The sequence below is a fragment of the Bufo gargarizans genome, chromosome 10 (assembly GCF_014858855.1).
Source record: "Bufo gargarizans isolate SCDJY-AF-19 chromosome 10, ASM1485885v1, whole genome shotgun sequence".
Taxonomy (NCBI): domain Eukaryota; kingdom Metazoa; phylum Chordata; class Amphibia; order Anura; family Bufonidae; genus Bufo; species Bufo gargarizans.
This window is the reverse complement of record NC_058089.1, coordinates 104,237,179-104,263,930: the sequence shown is the minus strand read 5'-3', so window position 1 is coordinate 104,263,930 and position 26,752 is coordinate 104,237,179.

The window sequence follows — 26,752 nt, the reverse complement described above, 5'->3', positions numbered from 1 at the left end:
TACATATAAAACAAGACAAAAACACAGAAATATAGTGGCAAATCTGGGGGAGCTGCTCAACCCCTAACACTGTAGCGTGTTTTTCATTGGGGGAGCAGTCCCACCGCATGTGGACCGCAGCAAACGACTATCCCCAGCAAAAAATATTTTGCATACGGTGGAGGATGTCGGCGCGGTCCACATGCACCACAAAGGCATCCTACACAAAAATGGAGCATTGTGCGGATGAAAATATAATCATAAATCACAGAAGAAATGCACCAAACGGATATGCCACTGACTATACTGGCTAGTCATAAATGCAGATATTAAAAGCTGAGACTTTCGCCAATATATTCCTGTCAGGAAGATATCGGAGCCCACATGCACCACGTCACGGCTCTCAGCATGGCAAGGGGTCCTATCACTACGCTACCTATGGTGTGAACAAGGTCTGAAGGTGATGTAATCCAGCTCACAGCCAAGCTTCCACACAACCGCCTAGCAGGACAACTAGTGCAATGTGAACAAAGCCAGACTGTAAGCCACACCCATACCAGACCATGTGATGGAGGCTACCAGGTGCAAGGAGAGTGTTTAAATGCCAGGTAAAGGCACATACACTACATATAAAACAAGACAAAAACACAGAAATATAGTGGCAAATCTGGGGGAGCTGCTCAACCCCTAACACTGTAGCGTGTTTTTCATTGGGGGAGCAGTCCCACCGCATGTGGACCGCAGCAAACGACTATCCCCAGCAAAAAATATTTTGCATACGGTGGAGGATGTCGGCGCGGTCCACATGCACCACAAAGGCATCCTACACAAAAATGGAGCATTGTGCGGATGAAAATATAATCATAAATCACAGAAGAAATGCACCAAACGGATATGCCACTGACTATACTGGCTAGTCATAAATGCAGATATTAAAAGCTGAGACTTTCACAATATATTCCTGTCAGGAAGATATCGGAGCCCACATGCACCACGTCACGGCTCTCAGCATGGCAAGGGGTCCTATCACTACGCTACCTATGGTGTGAACAAGGTCTGAAGGTGATGTAATCCAGCTCACAGCCAAGCTTCCACACAACCGCCTAGCAGGACAACTAGTGCAATGTGAACAAAGCCAGACTGTAAGCCACACCCATACCAGACCATGTGATGGAGGCTACCAGGTGCAAAGGAGAGTGTTTAAATGCCAGGTAAAGGCACATACACTACATATAAAACAAGACAAAAACACAGAAATATAGTGGCAAATCTGGGGGAGCTGCTCAACCCCTAACACTGTAGCGTGTTTTTCATTGGGGGAGCAGTCCCACCGCATGTGGACCGCAGCAAACGACTATCCCCAGCAAAAAATATTTTGCATACGGTGGAGGATGTCGGCGCGGTCCACATGCACCACAAAGGCATCCTACACAAAAATGGAGCATTGTGCGGATGAAAATATAATCATAAATCACAGAAGAAATGCACCAAACGGATATGCCACTGACTATACTGGCTAGTCATAAATGCAGATATTAAAAGCTGAGACTTTCGCCAATATATTCCTGTCAGGAAGATATCGGAGCCCACATGCACCACGTCACGGCTCTCAGCATGGCAAGGGGTCCTATCACTACGCTACCTATGGTGTGAACAAGGTCTGAAGGTGATGTAATCCAGCTCACAGCCAAGCTTCCACACAACCGCCTAGCAGGACAACTAGTGCAATGTGAACAAAGCCAGACTGTAAGCCACACCCATACCAGACCATGTGATGGAGGCTACCAGGTGCAAAGGAGAGTGTTTAAATGCCAGGTAAAGGCACATACACTACATATAAAACAAGACAAAAACACAGAAATATAGTGGCAAATCTGGGGGAGCTGCTCAACCCCTAACACTGTAGCGTGTTTTTCATTGGGGGAGCAGTCCCACCGCATGTGGACCGCAGCAAACGACTATCCCCAGCAAAAAATATTTTGCATACGGTGGAGGATGTCGGCGCGGTCCACATGCACCACAAGGGCATCCTACACAAAAATGGAGCATTGTGCGGATGAAAATATAATCATAAATCACAGAAGAAATGCACCAAACGGATATGCCACTGACTATACTGGCTAGTCATAAATGCAGATATTAAAAGCTGAGACTTTCGCCAATATATTCCTGTCAGGAAGATATCGGAGCCCACATGCACCACGTCACGGCTCTCAGCATGGCAAGGGGTCCTATCACTACGCTACCTATGGTGTGAACAAGGTCTGAAGGTGATGTAATCCAGCTCACAGCCAAGCTTCCACACAACCGCCTAGCAGGACAACTAGTGCAATGTGAACAAAGCCAGACTGTAAGCCACACCCATACCAGACCATGTGATGGAGGCTACCAGGTGCAAAGGAGAGTGTTTAAATGCCAGGTAAAGGCACATACACTACATATAAAACAAGACAAAAACACAGAAATATAGTGGCAAATCTGGGGGAGCTGCTCAACCCCTAACACTGTAGCGTGTTTTTCATTGGGGGAGCAGTCCCACCGCATGTGGACCGCAGCAAACGACTATCCCCAGCAAAAAATATTTTGCATACGGTGGAGGATGTCGGCGCGGTCCACATGTAGGGGGTAATCCTGCCCCAGAAACGCGTTGACTATACTTTTATAATAAAAGATCTCTTAATACCAGACACTTCAATTCGGAAGTTCATTCAATCAAGGTCTAGGCAGCGCCAAAGGGGTCCGCAACAACATTTTTTAAAGGTTATTTCCTTCCCAAAAATACTAATTAAGGGCGGCGATATACCTGCTTCCACAAAATACTGATTAAGAGGTTCGATATACCTGCTTCCACAAAATACTGATTAAGGGGTTCTATATACCCATTTCCACCAAATATTGATTGAGGCCTGCAATATACCTGCTTCCACAAAATACTGGCTGCGGTATACCTACTTCCACGAAATACTGATTAAGGGGTTCGATATTCCTGTTTCCACAAAATATTGATTGAGGCCTGTGATATACCAGCTTTCACAAAATACTGGCTACAATATACCTGCTTCCACAAAATACTGATTAAGGGGTTTAATATACCTGTTTCCACCAAATATTGATTGAGGCCAACGATATTCCTGCTTCCACAAAATACTGATTAAGGGGTTCGATATACCTACTTCCACAAAATACTAATTGAGGGCTGTGATATGCCTGCTTCCACAAAATAATGATTAAGGGGTTTGATATAACTGTGTCCACCAAATATTGACTGAGGACATGCGATATACTTGCTTCCACAAAAAACTGATTAAGGGAATTGATATACCTGCTTCCACCAAATATTGATTGAGGCCTACAAGATACCTGCTTCAACAAAATACTGATTAAGGTGTTTGATATACCTGTTTCCACCAAATATTGATTGAGGGCTGCGATATACCTGCTTCCACAAAAAACTGATTAAGGGAATTGATATACCTGCTTCCACCAAATATTGATTAAGGCCTACAATATTCCTACTTCCACATAATATTCATTAAAGGGTTCAATATACTTGCTTCCACCAAATTTTGATTGAGGCCAGCGATATACCTGCTTCCACAAAATACTGATTAAAAGGTTTGATATAACTGCTTCCAAAAAATATTGATGGCTACGATATATCTGTTTCTACAAAATACTGATTGAGGACTACAATATACCTGCTTCCACAAAATACTGATTAAGGGGTTCGATATACCTATTTCCATCGAATATTGATTGAGGCCTGCAATATACCTGCTTCCAGAAAATATGAATTAAGGGGTTTGATATACCTGCTTCCACAAAATACTGATTGAGGGGTTTGATATACCTGCTTCGACAAAATATTGATAGAGAAATACGATATACCTGCTTCCACAAAATACTGATTAAGGAGTTTGATATACCTGCTTCCACAAAATAGTGATTACGGGAATTGATATACCTGCTTCCACCAAATATTGATTGAGGTCTACGATATTCCTGCTTCCACATAATACTGATTGAGGGGTTTGATATACCTGCTTCCATGAAATACTGATTGAGGGGTTTGATATACCTGCTTCCACAAAATACTGATTAAGGGGTTTGATATACCTGCTGATTAAGGGGATTGATATACCTGCTTCCACCAAATATTGATTGAGGCCTGCAATATATATGCTTCCACAAAATTCTGATTAAGGGCTGTGATATAACTGCTTCCACAAAATACTGATAAAGGGGTTTGATATACCTGTTTCCACCATATATTGATTTAAGCTTGCAATATACCTACTTCCACAAAATATTGATTAAGGGGTTTGATATACCTGCTTCCACAAAATACTGAATGAGGGCTGCGATATACCTGCTTGAACAAAATACTGATTAATGGGTTTTATATACCTGCTTCCACCAAATATGTATTGAGGCCTACAATATACCTGCTTCCACAAAATACAGATTAAGGGGTTTAATATACCTGTTTCCACCAAATATTTATTGAGGCCTGCAATATACCTGCCACCACAAAATACTGATTAGGGGGATTGATATGCCTGCTTACACCAAATATTGATTGAGTCCTGAGAGATTCCTGCTTCCACAAAATACTGATTAATGGGTTTTATATACCTGCTTCCACCAAATATTGACTGAGGCCTACAATTTACCTGCTTCCACAAAATAATGATTTAAGGGTTTGATATGCCTGTTTCCACCAAATATTGATTGAGGCCTATGATATACCTGCTTCCACAAAATACTGATTATTGGCTTTGATATACCTGTTTACACCAATAACTGATTGAGGGCTGCAATATACCTGCTTCCACAAAAACTGCTCTTCTATCGGAAATTAGGCACAGGGTCATTTTGAAAATGACAGGCAGAGATATAGGCAGGCTGTTCCACAGTTGTGATAGCGGTTGGGCAGGTGCAGCAGGCCAGAGCCTAAATGGGAAGTTAGAGAAGGCACGAGCGATTACTTCAAAGGACGCACCAGAGTTGATTGAGTGGCTCATTTAGCCTTCCGCTTCTTCCCCCATCCTCATCCTTTGTATCTGTACCCTCCTTAATCTTTGCTGTGTGCACCCCCAAAGACACCACCACCACCAGAACCACCACCATAGCCCCTCCACTCGAGTCAGAGGAATTATTTTCCAATCCATTCCCAGACCTTACCGATGCGCAGCCATTGTGGAAATCAGATGAAGAAGAGAAGGTAGCAACGGCCGCCACCCAGCGGATTGACAACAGTACCCAGATCAGCCCAAGGAGGGAGGTACCCGCTGTTGCTGCCTACTCCAATATCTCAAATGTCAGCGGTAGTGAAGGTAACGATGATGACGTGTCGATGGATGTCACTTGGGTGCCCACAAGCGAGAAAGAGGAGGGGAGTTCAGAGGGAGAAACGGAGCAACAGAGAGGGGAGAAGAAGGAGAAGCAGGCCGAGCTAGCAGGGCACAGGAGGCAAAAAGCAGACTTAAAATGTATCTGGAGCGAGCCATCCACCATGCACGGTCACATCTGGCGCTCACAGGACACCGGCACATGGCTTCGCTGTGTGTTTTTTTTTTTTAGCGTGTCAGCTGCTGACAATAGTGTTGCCATCTGCAGCCTGTGCTGTCAATGCATAAGTTGCGGTAAGCTCAACACTTACCTAGGGATGACCGCCTTAAGAAGGCACCTGGCCTCCCATCACCGAGCCCAGTGGGAGCAACACCGTCAGAACCCACAAAGCCACAGTCTCGGCACTCCACATTCTGTCTCTTCTCCTCTCTCTTCCCATTTGTCCTCCACTCTATCTTCCACCGCGCTGTTGCCGCATTCATCTGGCAAAAGGCAGGCTTCCGTGGACCAAATGTTCGAACGCAAAAAGTTGATGATGCAGGATAACCCTCTTGGCCAAAGGCTGACCAACGGGTTGTTGGAACTGCTAGCCCGCCAACTACTGCCATATAAACTGGTGGATTCGGAGGCCTTTAGAAGATTTGTGGCCATTGGCACACAGCAATGGAAGGTCGGCAGAAGGGCAACCCAGAGCTATATGGCCACGTTCAGCGGCAAGTGAATATACAGGTCCTTCTCAAAAGATTAGCATATTGTGATAAAGTTCCTTATTTTCTGTAATGTACTGATAAACATTAGACTTTCATATATTTTAGATTCATTACACACCAACTGAAGTAGTTCAAGCCTGTTATTGTTTTAATATTGATGATTTTGGCATACAGCTCATGAAAACCCTAAATTCCTATCTCAAAAAATTAGCATATCATGAAAAGGTTCTCTAAACGAGCTATTAACCTAATCATCTGAATCAACTAATTAACTCTAAACACCTGCAAAAGATTCCTGAGGCTTTTAAAAACTCCCAGCCTGGTTCATTACTCCAAACCGCAATCATGGGTAAGACTGCCGACCTGACTGCTGTCCAGAAGGCCATCATTGACACCCTCAAGCAAGAGGGTAAGACACAGAAAGAAATTTCTGAACGAATAGGCTGTTCCCAGAGTGCTGTATCAAGGCACCTCAGTGGGAAGTCTGTGGGAAGGAAAAAGTGTGGCAGAAAACGCTGCACAACGAGAAGAGGTGACCGGACCCTGAGGAAGATTGTGGAGAAGGACCGATTCCAGACCTTGGGGGACCTGCGGAAGCAGTGGACTGAGTCTGGAGTAGAAACATCCAGAGCCACCGTGTACAGGCGTGTGCAGGAAATGGGCTACAGGTGCCGCATTCCCCAGAAACAGCGGCAGAAGCGCCTGACCTGGGCTACAGAGAAGCAGCACTGGACTGTTGCTCAGTGGTCCAAAGTACTTTTTTCGGATGAAAGCAAATTTTGCATGTCATTCGGAAATCAAGGTGCCAGAGTCTGGAGGAAGACTGGGGAGAGGGAAATGCCAAAATGCCTGAAGTCCAGTGTCAAGTACCCACAGTCAGTGATGGTCTGGGGTGCCATGTCAGCTGCTGGTGTTGGTCCACTGTGTTTTATCAAGGGCAGGGTCAATGCAGCTAGCTATCAGGAGATTTTGGAGCACTTCATGCTTCCATCTGCTGAAAAACTTTATGGAGATGAAGATTTCATTTTTCAGCACAATCTGGCACCTGCTCACAGTGCCAAAACCACTGGTAAATGGTTTACGGACCATGGTATTACTGTGCTCAATTGGCCTGCCAACTCTCCTGACCTGAACCCCATAGAGAATCTGTGGGATATTGGGAAGAGAAAGTTGAGAGACGCAAGACCCAACACTCTGGATGAGCTTAAGGCCACTATCGAAGCATCCTGGGCCTCCATAACACCTCAGCAGTGCCACAGGCTGATTGCCTCCATGCCACGCCGCATTGAAGCAGTCATTTCTGCAAAAGGATTCCCGACCAAGTATTGAGTGCATAACTGAACATCATTATTTGAAGGTTGACTTTTTTTGTATTAAAAACACTTTTCTTTTATTGGTCGGATGAAATATGCTAATTTTTTTAGATAGGAAATTTGGGTTTTCATGAGCTTGATGCCAAAATCATCAATATTAAAACAATAAAAGGCTTGAACTACTTCAGTTGGTGTGTAATGAATCTAAAATATATGAAAGTCTAATGTTTATCAGTACATTACAGAAAATAATGAACTTTATCACAATATGTTAATTTTTTGAGAAGGACCTGTATCTCTGGCACACAGTGTCTGTGCCAAGATACATCTGACCACAGACACGTGGTCTAGCAAACACGGGCAGGGAAGGTACATAACTTTTACTGCCCACTGGGTGATCCTTCTGACGGCCGTAAAGCATGTAACCCATGGCTTCTGTGTAAATTTGGTGTTACCGCCATGGATTGCATGCAGGCCTGCCTCTGCTTCTCCTCCTCCAACTCCATCCTCCGTCTCCTCCTCGGCTGACTCCTCCTTTTCCTTTTGCTACCGCCTCTTCCGCTGCGCCCTCCAAGTGCCCCAGAACCTATTAGACGTTTCAGGTGAGACATTGCCATGCTGTGCTGCGGCTGTTGTGCCTGGAAACCAAAAACCACACCGGTCCTGCACTGCTTTTAGCTCTGCTGTCACAGGCCAATCAGTAGCTAACCCCACTCAATTTGACATTTGACAAAGTGGTGTGCGACAACGGTGGCAATCTGCTGAGCGCGCTGAAACAGGGCAAAATGACACACATGCCGTGCATGGCACTTGTCCTGAATTTAGTTGTGCAGCGATTTGTTGCCAAATTCCCCAGGGTCCAGGATGTTTTGTGGCAGACCAGGAAAATCTATGGCCATTTTAGAAGATCTTACATGGCCATGGCTCGCCTTGCTGATGCTCAGCGGCAACACCACCTGCTCGTCAGACGTCTGATTTGTGACATCCCGACGTGCTGGAACTCCACCTTATATATGCTTGATAGGCTGCTCCAGCAGCAACGTGCCGTTAACGCCTACCTGTATGAACTCTGCAGCAGGACAGGTTCTGGGGAGCTTGGTTTCTTTTCACCGCACCAGTGGCTGCTCATGTGCGATGCCTGCAGACTTCTGCGGCCATTTGATGAGATCACCAAACTGGTCAGTCTCAGCCAGGGCGCCATCAGTGACATCGTACCTTACATCTTCTTTCTAGAGCGTGCATTGCATTGTGTCATTGATCAAGCCGTCGAGGAGCAAGAGCAGGAAGATGAGGAAGCAGCAATGCTGAATGAATACCTAGGGGAGGCTACACCATCTGAGACAAATCAGAAGGAGTCTGAAGAGGAGTCAGAGGAGGATGATGGCTGGGGGGAGGAGGAGGAGGAGGAGCAAGAATAGCAGGGTTTAAGGGGGACAATAAACTTTTCGGGGATCCCTGGTGTTGTTCGTGGCTGAGGGGAGGAGACCGAGGACGACATTTTCCTGGACGATGAGCAGGAGCCAGGGAGCTCCACCGCTTCCAATTTAGTGCAAATGGGGACCTTCATGCTCCAGTGTTTGAAGAGGGACACCTATATAAAAAGCATAAAGGGAAAGGACTAGTACTGGGTGACAACGTACTTAGACACCCGGTACAAACACCCTCGTCGAGTGTCCTGTCCGAAAGGACGTTCAGTGCAGCAGGGAGGATCATGATCGAAAAGCGCACCCGCCTAGCTCATGACAGTGTTGACGACCTCACGTTTCTAAAAATGAATGCCCCGACCCAGACCAAAAAAATGGTCCGTTTTATTTATATACAGCGGCATAAAAGGTATTTTCTGTCAGGTGAATGCCTAATTTTTGGGGCCTCTACTCCACTGGCCTACAGTAAAAATGTTATCCAGTGACTGCCTAATAAACCTCCATCCACATAATCACAAGTTCTTTTCTGTCATGTGAATGCCTAATTTTTGGAGCCTGTACTCCAGTGTCCCACAGTAAAATTTGTATCCAGTGACTGCCTAATGTACCTCCAGCCACATCATCACAAGTTCTTTTCTGTCAGGTGAATGCCTAATTTTTGGAGCCTGTACTGGCCTACAGTATTTTTTTTTCCAGTGACCGCCTAATGTACCTCCAGCCACATCATCACAAGTTCTTTTCTGTCAGGTGAATGCCTAATTTTTGTGGCCTGTACTTTTGTGGCCTAAAAATAATTTTTTTCTAGGCTCCAGCAGGGCACATTTTTGAGAGTTTCCCTTTAAGATGCATAAAAATGGCCCCTCATTAACATACATATTTTTTGTGGATTTTTTTTTTCAATGATCCCCCTCTGTCAATGTCCATTTTGAGGGACTATTTGTGCACTTCTAGTATGTATTTGGTGGCTGAAAGTATGATCTTAAGGTTTTTTAGGTACACCTGCCAAGTCATTGGGGCCCGCCGCAAACGCATGGTTCGCAAACATTTGATCATGAACACGCGTTCGCGAACCTTCCCGTCCGATGTTCGTCCATCACTACCCAAGAATATCCCTGTATTTAGCACCATCCATCTTTCCATCAACTCTGACCAGTTTCCCAGTCCTGACTGCCGAAAAATATCCCCACAGCATGATGCTGCCACCTCCATGTTTCACTGTGGGGATGGTGTTCTTTGGGTGATGTGATGTGTTGAGTTTGCGCCAGACATAGCATTTTCTTTGATGGCTGAAAAGTAAAATTTTTGTCTCATCAGACCAGAGCACCTTCCACCATACATTTGGGAGTCTCCCACATGCCTTTTCGCAAACTCACAACGTGCCTTTTTGTTTTTTGCTGAAAGTAATGGCTTTTTTCTGGCCACTCTGCCATAAAGCCCAACTCTATTGAGTGTATGGCTTATTGTCGTCCTATGTACAGATACTTTAGTCTCTGCTTTGGAACTCTGCAGCTCCTCCAGGGTTACCTTAGGTCTCTATGCTACCTCTCTGATTAATGCCCTCATTGTCCGGGCCGTGAGTTTTTGTGGGCGGCCGTCTCTTGGCAAGTTCGCTGTTGTGCCATGTTCTTTCCATTTGGTTATGATAGATTTAATGGTGCTCCTGGGGATCATCAAAGATTTGTATAATTTTTTATAACCTAACCCTGACTTGTACTTCTCAACAACATTGTCCCATACTTGTTTGGCGAGTTCCTTGGTCTTCATGGCAGTGTTTGGTTAGTGATGCCTCTTGCTTAGGTGTGGCAGCCTTTGGGGCCTTTCAAAAAAGGTGTGTATATGTAATGACAGATCATGTAACACTTAGATTGCACACAGGTGGACATCATTTCACTAATTATGTGACTTTTGAAGGTAACTGGTTGCACCAGAGCTTTTTATGGGCTTCCTAACAAAGGGGGTGAAGACATACGCACATGCCAATTTTCTGTTTTCTATTTCTAAACAATAGTTTATATATTTTTCTCATTTCACTTCACCACCTTAGACTTTTGCGTTCTGATCCATCACATAAAATTCAGATTAACAAAACATTGAACTTAAGGCTGTAATGTAACAAAACACAAAAAAGTCAAGGGGGTGAATACTTTTGCAAGGCACTGTATATGATGTCTGATTTTCAGTTTTGACATCAGTCGTGGGATAGCCCCTTTCAATGGAGAGGAAGAAAAAAAGAGAATAATATGGAGCGTTCTATTGTTAACAGGAGGTTTCTGAAAAATTGAGACTGTGGAGATTACTTGTCTGAGAGGCTAAGTTGCCAAGTTGTCCATGAGATTAAAGGAATCGGGAGACTGGACATGCTTTAGAGGCAGACTGGAGATCTCCTGGATAAAACATCCTGCAGAGAACATTGTGGATTTGCTTGTGAGTCAAGAACAAAGACAGAGAAGGTGCATAAGTGCAGAAAGCTGCAAGTCAAATGTTGCACCCCTATTTCTGGATGCTAAAGCTAGGAAGAAGTGCTGTGTGAGGAGAAGGAAAATTGGCCTTTTGACTACCTTTGGAGCCATGACAACTGAAAGATCTGTAGAAAGTGCTAAACTGTATAAGAACTGCCAGTGCATGCATGCTGAGAACTGTGAACGGCAAGTGTAGAACCATTCATATGTCAAACCCAACTAATCATCATACTTCAGAAAAATCCATCACCATTAAGGGCACCCTGCCTAACACCAAGCAGGAGAACCCCAAAATCAGGGTGTTCTCCGAAGAGAAGAAAATGTGTGCCTTCCCCATAACTAAATGGCGCAGGGGAGCATCAGAGTGAGTAACTACTACCTCCATTATTGCTACAATCATTCCTGTACTTCCCGTTTCTCTGTTCTTGCAGCAATTGCTACTTCCTTTTCCTCTACCTTGTCTTAAAGAGATTACTCACACCTGGCAAAAAAGTTATACAGTTTCTCAAATTTCGTTTATCATCACATGTTTTCATGATCAGTTTTCTAGTAGTCAAAAGAATCTGTCCTGGCTGTGACACATAATTTTAATCTGGAAGCCTGGTGACAATTGCTCTTTAAATTCTGAGGATGATAGAGAACCCCGTTATTTTATTTTCCAGAATACTTTTCATTTACAACTTTTTTTAGAATTTTTACTTTGTCTTCTCTATAACTTTTTAGATTTTTAGCTGTTGCCTTCTCTTTATATTTAATGTAACTTTTACAAGTTCTGCGTTTCTGACAGTGCTCATGTCTGGTTACTGAGTATCGTGTCATGATTGTCTAAGAACACTGTGACAGAGTGCTGTAAAGCTAAATGACAGCACACATCAAATGAAGACTACAGACATGCTGCAGCTGTCTGATAAGGACATTTAAAGTGGATCAAGTTAATCTTTTTTTTTCCTGGAAATTCCAAGTTGTACTTTATACCTATAGAAAACCAACTAAGGGTAGGTTCACATACGCGGCTTAAACTCTGTTATGCTGTTCCTGCAGAGGAATGGGCTACCTGAGTTTACTTTATGTGGCATAGCTGGACACCGCCCATTATAGTTAATGGGGATCCATGCAGCTGTATTTGTCCAGCCAAAAGCCGGTATTTATGCTGGAAAGCTGGCGGAACTCAGTCAGATACCATTATAGTCAATAGGGATCTGGCGGTGTGCTCAGGCTATGCCAGATATGTTAAACTCCAGTAGTCTGTTCCTCTGCCTGAACAGAGATGACCAGAGTTTGTGTCTCATATGTGAACCTATCTTTACAGGGGTATTCTAAGCTTATGAAGTGATGCCATATAGCTAGCACACGTCATCAGTAGTGTGGAGCAAACTTGTGTTTTCAAGTTTGGCGAACAAGGTTCGGGTTAGGGTCTAAGAATTCAGTTTTCACAGAAATCTAAAGCAGTGTTGTCTGACATACAATACTCTGCATGTATACTAAGCAGTCTCCATAATGAGAAAGAGTCCCCCTAGGGCCTCTTTCACACGGGCGTCGTGTGTGAGGGCCGGATAGGAAGCAAGTGCGTTGCGTGAAAATGCGCGATTTTTATGCTCGAGTGCAAAGCGTTTTAATGCGTTTTGCACTCGCGTGAGAAAAATCGTCATGTTTGGTACCCAGACCTGAACCCGGACTTCTTCGCAGAAGTTCGGGTTTGGGTTAGGTGTTCTGTAGATTTTATTATTTTCCCTTATAACATGGTTATAAGGGAAAATAATAGCATTCTTAATACAGAATGCTTAGTAAAATGTCCATTGAGGGGTTAAAAAAAATAAACAAATTTAACTCACCCCATCCACTTGGTCGCGTAGCGGATCTCCTCTTCTTTCTTCAGGACCTGGCAAAAGGACCTTTGATGGCGTCACTGCGCTCATCACATGATCCATCACATGGTTTATCACAATGGTGATGGATCATGTGATGGACCATGTGTTGAGCACTGTGACATCACCAAAGGTATTTTTCCTCCTAGGTCATCAAAGAAGAAGAAGGAAGAGAAGCCGGGCTGCGGAATGAGGATGAGGTGAGTTTAAAGGGATTCTGTCACCTCCCCTAAGCCAAAAAACGATTTTAAAGCAGCCATGAAGCACAGCTTACCTGGATTAGGCTGTGCTCTTTTATCTTGAAATCCGTCCAGCAGTTACTGCAAAAAACGACTTTGATTGATATGTAAATGTGTCCTGAAGGTGCCCAGAGGGGCGTTTTTTTCTTCTTAGTGAGCCCAGTACCGCCCCTCTTTCAGTGCCCAGCCCGCCTTCCTTGTACTGTCTAACCGCCGCCTCCAGCCTGCCACAGCCTCTCCTCCCCCTCCCTCACGCCGAACGAACTCTCGCACAGGCGCAGTACCCACTGAGGGCTGCGCCTGTGCGATCATCAGGAGACTGAGGGCGGCAGCTTCATCTTCGTCACTGGGCATGCGCCGAGCCCAGTGACGTCCGATGTTCGCTCTTTCCCTCAGTCAGCCTGGTAGGAAGCGCAGAGGTAGACAGTACAAGGAAGGCGGGCTGGGCACTGAAAGAGGGGCGGTACTGGGCTCACTAAGAAGAAAAAAACGCCCCTCTGGGCACCTTCAGGACACATTTACATATCAATCAAAGTCGTTTTTTGCAGTAACTGCTGGACGGATTTCAAGATAAAAGAGCACAGCCTAATCCAGGTAAGCTGTGCTTCATGGCTGCTTTAAAATCGTTTTTTGGCTTAGGGGAGGTGACAGAATCCCTTTAATTATTTTTAATTTTTTTTAACCCCTCCATCCCTTTTTTTCTAAGCATTCTGTATTAAGAATGCTATTATTTTTCCTTATAACCATGTTATAAGGGAAAATAATTATGATCAGTTCCCCATCCCGATCATCTCCTAGCAACCATGCGTGAAAATCGCACCGCATCCGCACTTGCTTGCGGATGCTTGCGATTTTCATGCAGCCCCATTTACTTCTATGGGGCCTGAAAAAACGCACAATATAGAGCATGCTGCGATTTTCACGCAATGCACAAGTGATGCATAAAAATCACCGCTCATGTGCACAGCCCCATAGAAATGAATGGGTCCGGATTCAGTGCGGGTGCAATGCGTTCACCTCACGCATTGCACCCGTGCGGAAAACTCGCCCGTGTGAAAGAGGCCTAAGACTCTGGCAAAGGCCTCTCAGATGTTGCTTCCATTGGTGTAAGAACTGGTTTGTACATCTCTTTCACATGAATGGTTTCTGAGATTACTCAGTTGTCTGGTCCTTTTCAAAGGAGAACTGACTTGTACATCTCTTTTGTGGAGGAGTCTGATGCATTGGTAAAAAAAAAACCGAAACCAAGAGCTGTTATAAATTGATTTTCAGAGCAAGTGTATCTGATGAACCAAATTCTTTGAAAGAGTCACCTAAACGGACTTTGAATGAATTTAAAAAAAAAGTTGCTCATATTTAATATAGCTATATATTTCTATGAATTTAGAAGATGAAGAAAAGGGAAGAATGAATGAATACTGTTTGGGTCTCTTCACTATGAATTCATCACTCTGATATTGAGAGGTGGAAGCTACTGAGCATGTCAAGTCCACTTCTGAATGCAAGAGAAGGTAGACCAGAAAGATAAACAGCAGGGGCGCTACCAAAGAGTAAAATGTATCATACATAAAAAACTTAAAGGGGTTGTCCGGGTTTAGAGCTGACATATCCTCATCTTCACCCCTCCGGCCTCCCTGATATTAGCTTCAGATAATTTCATACTCTGATGCTCTCCCTAGCCCTGTGCTGGATCGCGCAGGGCAAGGGCTTCTTTGTTTATGTATTTAAAATTACTAAGAGGAGGCTTCTGCCTAGCAGTGTTGCAGGTGACGTCACTGGCACTGATGGTCAGGCTTTAGCGCTGCCCTACGCATTTTACAGGCTAGGGCAGTGCTAAAGCCCGCCCATTATTGCCGGTGATGTCACTGGCAACACTGCTAGGCGGAAGCCTCTACCTGGCTTTCCTCATGGGCAGCACGGTACGTCACTGGATCTCCAAAAAAGGCCTTTTCCTTGCACATTTCAGCGCTGGGCAAAGGAGAGCATCGGAGCATGAAATGGGGATACTCAGGTAAATATGAGGGTATGTCTGGGTTCAGCTCTAAACCCGAACAACCCCTTTAACAATATTTTTATTGCATTTGTTGCAATATTACTTTGAAATGCTTTATGCATAGCATAGTAATATGCTTAGTGGAATTATTTCTTTAATTACTCAAGGTCTATATAAAGAATTATTTAAAGAAAAAGATTTCAAGTAAAATCGCTTTGTACATACACAGAGTTTATTTTGGTCTATATTTTTATCCTTTTTAGTCACACGGAAACTGGTCGAGCTAAACATCCCAAGTATTTTAATTTAAAATCCATTAGCAGTCAACATAATTAATTAGACATTTACACTTCAGCGGATTTTGGTTTCCCTAAAGAAAAACTAAGCACACAAAATATAATTTGATTTAATTTTTGGTCTATATTTAATCTACCTGAAACAATATTATACCTTGGGGAATGAATTGCCATCCTAGGATTGTATAGTTTCCATATTAAGGCAGAAAACAAAAACAGTATTGACTACAGATGTTCTAATGTCTCTTGTATTATAAGGCTTACAAATTGCATTGACCTGGAGGCCTGGCTGTGAGGGGTTCATGCAGCAGATGCAGTTCAGAAAAGAGAATAGGTAAGAAACGACGCAAACTCTCTGAATACAGGGTGTGCCTTAGCAGAACGTTAAATTAGGCATGTTTAATTCACATTAGACTAGGCACTTAAAAGCCATTATATGTACAGCAGTCTTCTGTACTGAGCATTAATGTTAAAGCTCTATGTACTGTAGCTGCCCTTTCAATTTAAAGAATATCTAATAAGGTCATTTTACGGGGCTTATTTGCATATGTAACATATTCAAATAAAATCAATGTTTCAAAATGGCTTTCTAAAAAAAAAATTTAGCTGCTTGTTAGTAATTTTTTTCCTTGGAGTTTCTGACAATTTTTTTTACATTATATAATTGGCCCTATTTACATACTACAAATCTACAACGCATTCTGAAAGTTTTCAGACCATTTCACTTTTTTCACATTTTGTTATGTTGCTGCCTTGTACTAAAATAAAATAGAAAAAATCATGTTTTGTCCCATCATTATACACTAAATACCTCATAATAACAAAGTGAAAACACAATTTTTTTAATCTTTGCAAATTTACTAAAAAAGAAAAACTAAAATCTTTCATTGACAAATATTCAGCCACTTTACTTAGGACTAGAGTTGAGCGAACACCTGGATGTTCGGGTTCGAGAAGTTCGGCCGAACATCCCGGAAATGTTCGGGTTCGGGATCCGAACCCGATCCGAACTTCGTCCTGAACCCGAACCCCATTGAAGTCAATGGGGACCCGAACTTTTCGGCACTAAAACGGCTGTAAAACAGCCCAGGAAAGGGCTAGAGGGCTGCAAAAGGCAGCAACATGTAGGTAAATCCCCTGCAAACAAATGTGGATAGGGAAATTAATTAAAATAAAAATTAAATAAATAAAAATTAACCAAAATCAATTGGAGAGAGGTTCCATAGCAGAGAATCTGGCTTCCCGTCACCCACCACTGGAACAGTCCATTCTCAGATATTTAGGCCCCGGCACCCAGGCAGAGGAGAGAGGTCCCGTAACAGAGAATCTGTCTTCATGTCAGCAGAGAATTAGTCTGCATGTCATAGCAGAGAATGAGGCTTCACGTCAGCCACCACTGCAACAGTCCATTGGCATATATTTAGGCCTAGCACACAGGCAGAGCAGAGAGGTCCCGTAACAGACGATCTGGCTTCATGTCAGCAGAGAATCAGTCTGCATGTCATAGCAGAGAATCAGGCTTCACGTCAGCCACCACTGCAACAGTCCATTGTCATAAATTTAGGCCCAGCACCCAGGCAGAGGAGAGAGGTCCCGTAACAGACAATCTGGCTTCATGTCAGCAGAGAATTAGTCTGCATGTCATAGCAGAGAATCAGGCTTCATGTCAGCCACCACTGCAACAGTCCATTGGCATATATTTAGGCCTAGCACACAGGCAGAGGAGAGGTTCATTCAACTTTGGGTAGCATCGCAATATAATGGTAAAATGAAAATAAAAATAGGATTGAATGAGGAAGTGCCCTGGAGTCCAATAATATATGGTTATGGGGAGGTAGTTAATGTCTAATCTGGACAAGGGACGGACAGGTCCTGTGGGATCCATGCCTGGTTCATTTTTATGAACGTCAGCTTGTCCACATTGGCTGTAGACAGGCGGCTGCGTTTGTCTGTAATGACGCCCCCTGCCGTGCTGAATACACGTTCAGACAAAACGCTGGCTGCCGGGCAGGCCAGCACCTCCAAGGCATAAAAGGCTAGCTCTGGCCACGTGGACAATTTAGAGACCCAGAAGTTGAATGGGGCCGAACCATCAGTCAGTACGTGGAGGGGTGTGCACACGTACTGTTCCACCATGTTAGTGAAATGTTGCCTCCTGCTAACACGTTGCGTATCAGGTGGTGGTGCAGTTAGCTGTGGCGTGTTGACAAAAGTTTTCCACATCTCTGCCATGCTAACCCTGCCCTCAGAGGAGCTGGCCGTGACACAGCTGCCTTGGCGACCTCTTGCTCCTCCTCTGCCTTGGCCTTGGGCTTCCACTTGTTCCCCTGTGACATTTGGGAATGCTCTCAGTAGCGCGTCTACCAACGTGCGCTTGTACTCGCGCATCTTCCTATCACGCTCCAGTGCAGGAAGTAAGGTGGGCACATTGTCTTTGTAGCGTGGATCCAGCAGGGTGGCAACCCAGTAGTCCGCACAGGTTAAAATGTGGGCAACTCTGCTGTCGTTGCGCAGGCACTGCAGCATGTAGTCGCTCATGTGTGCCAGGCTGCCCAGGGGTAAGGACAAGCTGTCCTCTGTGGGAGGCGTATCGTCATCGTCCTGCCTTTCCCCCCAGCCACGCACCAGTGATGGACCCGAGCTGCGTTGGGTGCCACCCCGCTGTGACCATGCTTCATCCTCATCCTCCTCCACCTCCTCCTCATCCTCGTCCTCCTCGTCCTCCAGTAGTGGGCCCTGGCTGGCCACATTTGTACCTGGCCTCTGCTGTTGCAAAAAACCTCCCTCTGAGTCACTTCGAAGAGACTGGCCTGAAAGTGCTAAAAATGACCCCTCTTCCTCATCCTCCTCCTCCTCCTCCTGGGCCACCTCCTGTTCCATCATCGCCCTAAGTGTTTTCTCAAGGAGACATAGAAGTGGTATTGTAACGCTGATAACGGTGTCATCGCCACTGGCCATGTTGGTGGAGTACTCGAAACAGCGCAACAGGGCACACAGGTCTCGCATGGAGGCCCAGTCATTGGTGGTGAAGTGGTGCTGTTCTGTAGTGCGACTGACCCGTGCGTGCTGCAGCTGAAACTCCACTATGGCCTGCTGCTGCTCGCACAGTCTGTCCAGCATGTGCAAGGTGGAGTTCCACCTGGTGGGCACGTCGCATATGAGGCGGTGAGCGGGAAGGCCGAAGTTACGCTGTAGCGCAGACAGGCGAGCAGCGGCAGGATGTGAACGCCGGAAGCGCGAACAGACGGCCCGCACTTTATGCAGCAGCTCTGACATGTCGGGGTAGTTGTGAATGAACTTCTGCACCACCAAATTCAGCACATGCGCCAAGCAAGGGATGTGCGTCAAATTGGCTAGTCCCAGAGCTGCAACGAGATTTCGCCCATTATCACACACCACCAGGCCGGGCTTGAGGCTCACCGGCAGCAACCACTCGTCGGTCTGTTGTTCAATACCCCGCCACAACTCCTGTGCGGTGTGGGGCCTGTCCCCCAAACATATGAGTTTCAGAATGGCCTGCTGACGTTTACCCCGGGCTGTGCTGAAGTTGGTGGTGAAGGTGTGTGGCTGACTGGATGAGCAGGTGGAAGAAGAGGAGGAGGAAGCCGAGAAGGAGGAGGTGGCAACAGGAGGCAAAGAATGTTGCCCTGCGATCCTTGGCGGCGGCAGGACGTGCGCCAAACAGCTCTCCGCCTGGGGCCCAGCTGCCACTACATTTACCCAGTGTGCAGTTAGGGAGATATAGCGTCCCTGGCCGTGCTTACTGGTCCACGTATCTGTGGTTAGGTGGACCTTGCTACAGATGGCGTTGCGCAGTGCACACTTGATTTTATCGGATACTTGGTTGTGCAGGGAAGGCACGGCTCTCTTGGAGAAGTAGTGCCGGCTGGGAACAACATACTGTGGGACAGCAAGCGACATGAGCTGTTTGAAGCTGTCTGTGTCCACCAGCCTAAATGACAGCATTTCATAGGCCAGTAGTTTAGAAATGCTGGCATTCAGGGCCAGGGATCGAGGGTGGCTAGGTGGGAATTTACGCTTTCTATCAAATGTTTGTGAGATGGAGAGCTGAACGCTGGCGTGTGACATGGTTGAGACGCTTGGTGACGGAGGTGGTGGTGGTGGTGTTGGTGGTACATCCCCTGTTTGCTGGGCGGCAGGTGCCAACGTTCCTCCAGAGGCGGAGGAAGAGGCCGAGGCGGCAGCAGCAGAATAGGCCGAGGCGGCAGCAGCAGAAGAGGTAGCAGGGGGAGCCTGAGTGACTTCCTTGGTTTTAAGGTGTTTACTCCACTGCAGTTCATGCTTTGCATGCAGGTGCCTGGTCATGCAGGTTGTGCTCAGGTTCAGAACGTTAATGCCTCGCTTCAGGCTCTGATGGCACAGCGTGCAAACCACTCGGGTCTTGTCGTCAGCACATTGTTTGAAGAAGTGCCATGCCAGGGAACTCCTTGAAGCTGCCTTTGGGGTGCTCGGTCCCAGATGGCGGCGGTCAGTAGCAGGCGGAGTCTCTTGGCGGCGGGTGTTCTGCTTTTGCCCACTGCTCCCTCTTTTGCTACGCTGTTGGCTCGGTCTCACCACTGCCTCTTCCTCCGAACTGTGAAAGTCAGTGGCACGACCTTCATTCCATGTGGGGTCTAGGACCTCATCGTCCCCTGCATCGTCTTCCACCCAGTCTTGATCCCTGACCTCCTGTTCAGTCTGCACACTGCAGAAAGACGCAGCAGTTGGCACCTGTGTTTCGTCATCATCAGAGACATGCTGAGGTGGTATTCCCATGTCCTCATCATCAGGAAACATAAGTGGTTGTGCGTCAGTGCATTCTATGTCTTTCACCGCTGGGGAAGGGCTAGGTGGATGCCCTTGGGAAACCCTGCCAGCGGAGTCTTCAAACAGCATAAGAGACTGCTGCATAACTTGAGGCTGAGACAGTTTCCCTGGTATGCATGGGGGTGATGTGACAGACTGATGGGGTTGGTTTTCAGGCGCCATCTGTGCGCTTTCTGCAGAAGACTGGGTGGGAGATAATGTGAACGTGCTGGATCCACTGTCGGCCACCCAATTGACTAATGCCTGTACCTGCTCAGGCCTTACCATCCTTAGAACGGCATTGGGCCCCACCATATATCGCTGTAAATTCTGGCGGCTACTGGGACCTGAGGTAGTTGGTACACTAGGACGTGTGGATGTGGCAGAACGGCCACGTCCTCTCCCAGCACCAGAGGGTCCACTAACACCACCACGACCATGTCCACGTCCGCGTCCCTTACTAGATGTTTTTCTCATTGTTATGGTTCACCACAACAACAAATATATTATTTGGCCCAATGTATTGTATTCAAATTCAGCGGGATATAAATTTGAGGCCTAGTATTTAGGCGCTGGGTGACCGGTATGGATTTAGTGACAGAATTAGACTTGGAAATGCACAGAAGCGTGTGTGTGAAGTTATTCTGAATGACCCAATGTGCACCTTGAATATTATATACCCTTTTTGGGATAGATTTCAAATAGCTCTGATATAGCAGGAACCACTAAATTATGAAATTGCTAAATTGGGAATTGTACTTCAACCCAGAACAAAAAATGTGCTTTGACGGGCACTAAATAACTTTCCCAGCTACAACAGTACAGCGGTAACGAGAGATTTAGAGGGATTTAAATTTGAGGCCTAGTATTTAGGCGCTGGGTCACCGGTATGGATTTAGTGACAGAATTAGACTTGGAAATGCACAGAAGCGTGTGTGTGAAGTTATTCTGAATGACCCTATGTGCACCTTCAATATTATATACCCTTTTAGGGATAGATTTCAAATAGCTCTGATATAGCAGAAACCACTAAATTATGAAATTGCTAAATTGGGAATTGTACTTCAACCCAGAACAAAAAATGTGCTTTGACGGACACTAAATATCTTGCCCAGCAACAACAGTACAGCGGTGGGTAACGAGAGATTTAGAGGGATTTAAATTTGAGGCCTAGTATTTAGGCGCTGGGTCACCGGTATGGATTTAGTGACAGAATTAGACTTGGAAATGCACAGAAGCGTGTGTGTGAAGTTATTCTGAATGACCCTATGTGCACCTTCAATATTATATACCCTTTTAGGGATAGATTTCAAATAGCTCTGATATAGCAGAAACCACTAAATTATGAAATTGCTAAATTGGGAATTGTACTTCAACCCAGAACAAAAAATGTGCTTTGACGGACACTAAATATCTTGCCCAGCAACAACAGTACAGCGGTGGGTAACGAGAGATTTAGAGGGATTTAAATTTGAGGCCTAGTATTTAGGCGCTGGGTCACCGGTATGGATTTAGTGACAGAATTAGACTTGGAAATGCACAGAAGCGTGTGTGTGAAGTTATTCTGAATGACCCTATGTGCACCTTCAATATTATATACCCTTTTAGGGATAGATTTCAAATAGCTCTGATATAGCAGAAACCACTAAATTATGAAATTGCTAAATTGGGAATTGTACTTCAACCCAGAACAAAAAATGTGCTTTGACGGACACTAAATATCTTGCCCAGCAACAACAGTACAGCGGTGGGTAACGAGAGATTTAGAGGGATTTAAATTTGAGGCCTAGTATTTAGGCGCTGGGTGACAGGTATGGGTTTAGTGACAGAATTAGACTTGGAAATACACAGTAGCGGGTGTGTGTGAAGTTATTCTGAATGACCCAATGTGCACCTTCAATATTATATACCCTTTTTGGGATAGATTTCAAATAGCTCTGATATAGCAGGAACCACTAAATTATGAAATTGCTAAATTGGGAATTGTATTTCAACCCAGAACAAGAAATGTGCTTGAACGGACACTAAATAACTCGCCCAGCTACAGCACTAGGGACAGATTTAGCTGGATATAAATTTGAGGCCTAGTATTTAGGCGCTGGGTGACCGGTATGGATTTAGTGACAGAATTAGACTGGGATATGGCCAAAAAATGAACAGACTATTGCTGGTTAAATGCACTTGGTGTGACAGCTTCACCCTGATGTAGGCTTTAGCCAAAAAACAACCACACCATTGAGGGTTAAATGCACTTGGTGACAGGCGCAGCTTGCCCCTGATTTTGTATATGGCCAAAAAATGAACAGACTATTGCTGGTTAAATGCACTTGGTGTGACAGCTTCACCCTGATGTAGGCTTTAGCCAAAAAACAACCACACCATTGAGGGTTAAATGCACTTGGTGACAGGCGCAGCTTGCCCCTGATTTTGTATATGGCCAAAAAATGAACAGACTATTGCTGGTTAAATGCACTTGGTGTGACAGCTTCACCCTGATGTAGGCTTTAGCCAAAAAACAACCACACCATTGAGGGTTAAATGCACTTGGTGACAGGCGCAGCTTGCCCCTGATTATGTATATGGCCAAAAAATGAACAGACTATTGCTGGTTAAATGCACTTGGTGTGACAGCTTCACCCTGATGTAGGCTTTAGCCAAAAAACAACCACACCATTGAGGGTTAAATGCACTTGGTCGCAGCTTGTGCTGGCGCACCACAAGACACAAAATGGCCGCCGATCACCCCAGAAAAATGAGACTGACAAACGGTCTGTGCAGCCTAAAAACAGTGAGCAATTGAGGATCAGCAGCTCAATGATCCACAGCTGCAGATCGATCAGTTAATCAAGTCCTTTGGAGGAGTTAATCTGCCTAATCTCGCCCTACTGTCGCAGCCGCAACCTCTCCCTACGCTAATCAGAGCAGAGTGACGGGCGGCGCTATGTGACTCCAGCTTAAATAGAGGCTGGGTCACATGGTGCTCTGGCCAATCACAGCCATGCCAATAGTAGGCATGGCTGTGATGGCCTCTTGGGGCAAGTAGTATGACGCTTGTTGATTGGCTGCTTTGCAGCCTTTCAAAAAGCGCCAAGAAAGCGTCACAAAAGCGCGAAGAAAGCGACGAACACCGAACCCGAACCCGGACTTTTACGAAAATGTCCGGGTTCGGGTCCGTGTCACGGACACCCCAAAATTCGGTACGAACCCGAACTATACAGTTCGAGTTCGCTCATCCCTACTTAGGACTTAGTTGAAGCGCCTTTGGCAGTGGCTACAGCCAGGGTCGGACTGGCCTACCATAGTACCAGAGGATCTTACAGTGGGTCCGAGCTCTGACAAAAATGGACCTCTAATAAAATAGTGCCCTTAAGATGCTATATACCCTCAGAATAATTTCCACTGGTGGGCCCAAGGGACTTCAGTCCAACGCTGACTACAATCTCCAGTCTTTTGGAGTGCTGTAATACTTGTAGGTAGGGACAGACACAGACAGTGAGGCCTGACCTAGAACCCAACCAGCTTTCCCTACCTACTTGCAGTACAAGCCCTAGGTAGCAACTGATCAAGAGTTCCTATATTACTGAGGCGCAGAGACACACAAACACCAAAAGACCAAACAACACAAAAACAGGGTAGTACATAAATGGGTCAGAATCAGACAGGCTATGCAGTACCAAATGAGAGAAAGAGAGTGGTCAGAAGACAAGCTGAAATCAAAACCAGATGGACAACTTAGTACCAAACGAGAGACAGAAAATGGTCAGAAGACAAGCAGGGGTCAGAGGAACAAGCAATCAAAACAGCACAGGAAACAGGAATACAGCTAGTGAGTCACAAACTATCCCTGGTACTGGTGTATGACCAAGAAGGGAATGAAACAAAATTCCCGGATCAGAACCCAATAAGTCATGATTCTGTGCTCCATTAGTCAGAAGCACTAGCACATAGGAATAAAGCAGCTGAGCAATCAGCCCACTGCTAATCTCCTGCAGCACACGCCCGCTGTGGGGAGAAAAAGAGCAGAGCATCCTTTTGCTAGGAATGTCATTGTGTCACCAGGGGAAGCTCATCTCTCCCGACGCTGCCGCATCAAAGCCGGGGATCGCTCCACTGGAGGCTGGACATGGTGCCAGAAGGTTTGTTCATATATATTGAGGATTTTCTGCCATTCTTCCATGCAGATCGTATGAAGATCTGTCAGGTTGAATGGTGACCATTGATGGACAGCTTTCAGAGATTTCTGTCTGGGCCACTCAAGGACACTCACAGAGTCTCTTGGTCAGCCCTGCATTATTTTTGACTGTGTGCATAGGGTCATTGTCTTGTTAGAAGGGAAATCTGCTTCCCAGTCTGAGGTTCAGAGCACTCTGGATCAGGTTTTCATTAAGCTTTCCTTCAACCTTGACTAGTCTCCCTGAATTAGCCACTGAAAAGTAACCCCACATCATGATGCTGCCAACACCATGCTTTACTGTAGGGATGGTATTAGGCAGGTGATTAGCAATGTTCAGTTTCCTCAAAATATGGTACTTAGAATTAAGGCCAAAAAGTTCTATCTCAGTTTCATCAAACCAGAGAATCTTGTTTCTCAATGTCTGAGAGTAAATGATGGATGAACATCGGCCGGGACGATTCGCGAACATGATCGTGCGAACACGATCAAATGTTTGCGAACCGCAAGTTCGTGGCAGCCCCATTCAATTTAATGGCAGACGAACCTGAAAAACCTTCAGGTCATGTTTTCAGGCACCAAATACTTACTAGAAGTGCACAAATTGTCCCACAACATGGACAATGACATACCAGAGGGGGATCAATGGCAAAAATTCCCACAAAAAAAAAGTGTATTTGAATCAGGGGACATTTTTATGCATCTTAAAGGGAAACTGTCAAAAATGCGCCCTGCTGGAGCCTCTATAAAAAAAAATTTAGACCACGGGAGCACAGGCCCAAAACATTAGGCATTCACCGGACCGAAAACATCAAGTGATTATGTGGCTGGAGCTATATTAGACGGTCAATGGATATCAATTTTACTGCAGGCCAGTAGACTACAGGCCCCAAACATTAGGCATTTAACGAACAGAAAACATCAAGTGATTATGTGGCTGGGGGTATATTAGACAGTCAATGGATATAAATTTTACTGCAGGCCAGTGGACTACAGGCCACAAAAATTATTTATTCAACGTACAGAAAAGAACAATTGATAATGTGGCTGGAGGTACATTAGGCGGTCACCGCATAACAATTTAACTGTTGGCCAGTTAAATTACAGGCCCCAAAAATTATGCATTCACCGGACAGAAAACATCAAGTGATTATGTGGCTGGAGGTATATTAGATGGTCATTGGATATCAATTTTAATGCAGGCCAGTGTAGTACAGGCCCCAAACTTTAGACATTCACCGGGCAGAAAACATCAAGTGATTATATGGCTGGAGGTATATTAGAAGTCAATGGGGACCCGAACTTTGGAGCAGTAAAATGGCTCTAAAGAAATTATGTAAAGGGCTAGAGGGCTGCAAAAGGCAGCAAAATGTGTTTAAGAGCATGGCAAGTGCTCTGCAAACAAATGTGGATAGTTAAATGACTTAAAATAACATAAAATACGTATATTGTGTCACCAGGGGAAGCTCATCTCTCCCGACGCTGCCGCATGAAAGCCGGGGATCGCTCCACTGGAGGCTGGACATGAGAGTTTATCACAGGTATGGTGCCAGTAGGTTTGTTCATATATATTGAGGATTTTCTGCCATTCTTCCATGCAGATCGTCTGAAGATCTGTCAGGTTGAATGGTGACCATTGATGGACAGCTTTCAGAGATTTCTGTCTGGGCCACTCAAGGACACTCACAGAGTCTCTTGGTCAGCCCTGCATTATTTTGGACTGTGTGCATAGGGTCATTGTCTTGTTGGAAGGGAAATCTGCTTCCCAGTCTGAGGTTCAGAGCACTCTGGATGATTATGTGGCTGGAGGTATATTAGAAGTCAATGGGGACCCGAACTTTGGAGCAGTAAAATGGCTCTAAAGAAATTATGTAAAGGGCTAGAGGGCTGCAAAAGGCAGCAAAATGTGTTTAAGAGCATGGCAAGTGCTCTGCAAACAAATGTGGATAGTTAAATGACTTAAAATAACATAAAATACGTAAAAATAAAAAATAATGATCTTGATCTAGAAGGAGGATGTCGATATAGAGTAGGAGGTTGAGGAGGCAGTGGATGTGGCTGTGGAGGTGGAAGCGGCGGTGAAGGAGGAGGAGGAGGTAGCCAACACAGTTTTTTGTTTTTGTTTTTTATTTTATTTTATTTTTT